Consider the following 3061-nt stretch of genomic DNA (forward strand, 5'->3'; position numbering starts at 1 on the left):
TACTTGTCGGTCTTTGAAATAATCCAGGATTACGTTATAGATGTTCTTGGGGCATCCGCGGTTGCGTAATTCAGCCGTTACGGCGGGCCACCATACGTTGTCGAAGGCGCCCTTGATGTCGAAGGAGAGCGCGATCGCGTGCTTTGTTCTTACGGAGTGTGCGATCTCCTGAAGTCTATGGAGTGCGTCGTCCGTTCCGCAACGGTGCTTGAAACCGTACTGTGATTCGGAGGCAAATGTTGGGGAATATATTGTATCCCTGATGCTGCACACGATAAGTTTCTCCATGACCTTACCGAGCACTGGCAGAAGGCATATAGGTCGATAAGAGGAGGGCATGGTCTCAGGTTTATCAGGGGCCTTGAGGATGGCCCTAATTTTGCCTGTTTTCCATGTTGATGAGAAGAGGCCGAACTTCAGGCAACCATTGAATATTTTTAGGAACACGTTGGGCGATAGGCTGAAGGCCTTTTTTAGGGCGGGTACTTCGATACCGTCGGGTCCCGGGGAGCGGTTGTTGCCGAGTTTGTTAATGATTACACCCAGTTCATGGATATCGAAGTCAGGGGCGTCGTTAGTGTCTATCGCGATGTTGAAGTTACGGCGCGTTATGGCGTGCGACTCACTGTCGGGATCTGAGTCGTCTGGGCTGAGGGCTGCAAGTAGCGCGCTTGCGCTTTCTTTCCAATTGTCGGTATGGCGGTCGTTCAGGAGAACTGATGAAAGTAACGGCGGGGGGATATTTTTCCCGAAGACGGCTCTGTATGGCACAGACCAGGGATTTACGAGGCCCATTCGTGTGACGAATTCCCTCCAGCCGCTCCTAGCGGAGTTGCGGAAGAGTCTTCTGTACATTTTGTGGGCCTGCGAGTATGCGCGGCGTTTTTCTTCTTTACGGGCCGGATCTTTCTCGCGTTGGAAAGCACGTCGGAGGCGGTAGGCGTTTCTTTTTGATCGCGTGAGTTCGACCGTCCATCCGGGAACGGCTCTGGGGTACCATTTTTTCCTGGGGATCGACATCGTTGACGCAGTCAAGATGACGCTCTCCAGGTGAGTAATGGCCCTTTGGACGTCTTCGCGGCACGTGAATTCTAATGTGGGGGCATTCTCGGGGAGAAGTCGTGTGTATTCTGAGATGAATCTGTCCCAGTTGGCTCTGTGGCATGCAAATCTGCCCTGGGCGGGGGGCATGGAAGTGGTGCAGGCGATATTCTCAGGGGGTGGACCGGATATTTCAATGAAGATTACGTTATGGTCACTGGAAGTCCTACCGTCCAGGACCTTCCAGGTGAAGGATAGGTGTTCGGTTTCAGGGGTTCTGAGGGTGACGTCTATGTTAGACTCACCCTTGTGATTACGGAAGGTGGGGGGTTGTCCGGGAGTGTTTATGATTTTCAGGTTGTTTTGGGAGATGAAGAGTTCGAAGGCACGGCCACGGATATTTGACCTATGGGTACTATTTTTCGGGATGAACCAGGGCAGATCATCCCACAGAGGGGACCTAGCGTTAGTGTCGATGGCCAGGATTATTGGCTTATCATGCAAGGCATCAAGGACTTTCTGGACAGTCGCGATTCCGGTTTCTATGGAGTCAGAGTATTGAAAGTAACTACTGACGAGGTAGAGGTGTCCGAAGGGACCTGAGATTTCAGCGGCGACGGTATGCGAGTCGGAGAGATGTGCGAGCTTGAGAATTGTGAAGGTGGAGCCCTTAGCGATTATCGCGGCTTGGGAACCTCCGCCACGCGGGGCACCGATAATCGCGATATTCTGAGGACCAAATCCCGTGATTGTTCCACCGATATTGTATGGTTCTTGCGCTAGAATAACGTCAACTTCTCCGGAGTTAAGCATGTGAGACATCTCAGATGCCACTATCCGGGATCGCCGCATGTTAATCTGCGCAATTTTTAATAGTGGGATGCACTGGATGCACTCTGCAGTGTGCGTGTCTGTCGGAGCGGTTGATGGTTGGGTTGGGGTTACGGGTGGGGGACGCGGACCGGAACGGAGGGAATAACTATTCATGAATAGTTAATCCGGGTTGCCTTTTGTATTAAGGCGGCCGAACGCGAGGGACAGTTTTTATTACCTGCCGAGTGGTTATGGGGGAGCTTACGGGCTCGGCAGTTCGCGCAGGAGGGACTGGTTTCTTTGTTGGGGCATTCCTTTGTGGAGTGCCCGGTTTTGGCGCAGAAGGCGCACACTATTTCTGTGCTTTTACAATATTTGTCTATATGGCCATATTTTTGGCATTTGAAGCAACGAGTGGCGACTAGATAGTCAGCCACTCGGCAGTTAGAGTAGGAGACATATATTTTCTCTTTGGGGAGGAGGGTTTCGCGGATACAACTGGATACTTCGACTACCCAGTCGTTTCCTTCTTTATCTTTGCGTCCTACCTTGAAGAGGGGACGCAACGTGGCTTTGTCGGTGATAGGGGAGGAGTGAATGTTCTGGGCCCGGATATGTTCCGCGATTTCATCGGCTTCGAGCTCTTTAGGGATATCGTAAACGATAATCCTGGGGAGCTCGGATTTGGGGGACGCGATATTGAAACCGGCTTTACGGAGACCGTCATTCTCGGTGAATAATTTGAGGTCTTTAGCATTGGGGGTCTCGATAATAAAACCACCGTCCCGGGTGGGGCGAACCGAGCTAATCCCAACCTGGGCTTTTCGTAGATCCACATTTTTGAAGATAAGCCGCTTAACGGCTGTGGAGTCTCCGGCAACGGGATTTGTGGGGGTCACGATGACCTGGTGCTTGGGCGGCATGGATTTTGCAGCAGTTATGACCTGCTGCGCGAGTCGGGGCTTGGGTAGAGGGATTACGCCGTTAGGCGCTAGCAACGGTTGCGGAGGGGCGGGGACCGCATTCCCGCGGGGAGAGGTACGCGGTACCTGGGAATTTCCCAAGCCGGTGGGAATTCCCAAGTTGTTGGAAATTTCCAAGCTAGTGGCGTCGGTACGCCGCTTCACTTGGGAATTTTTGCCAGCAATGCTGGCGTAGGAAGTAACGGGGGCAGAAGAGGCAGCGTTCGCGGGGGTGGGTGGAGGAA

This window comes from Halictus rubicundus, unplaced genomic scaffold (genome assembly GCF_050948215.1).
Source record: "Halictus rubicundus isolate RS-2024b unplaced genomic scaffold, iyHalRubi1_principal scaffold0688, whole genome shotgun sequence".
Lineage (NCBI taxonomy): Eukaryota > Metazoa > Arthropoda > Insecta > Hymenoptera > Halictidae > Halictus > Halictus rubicundus.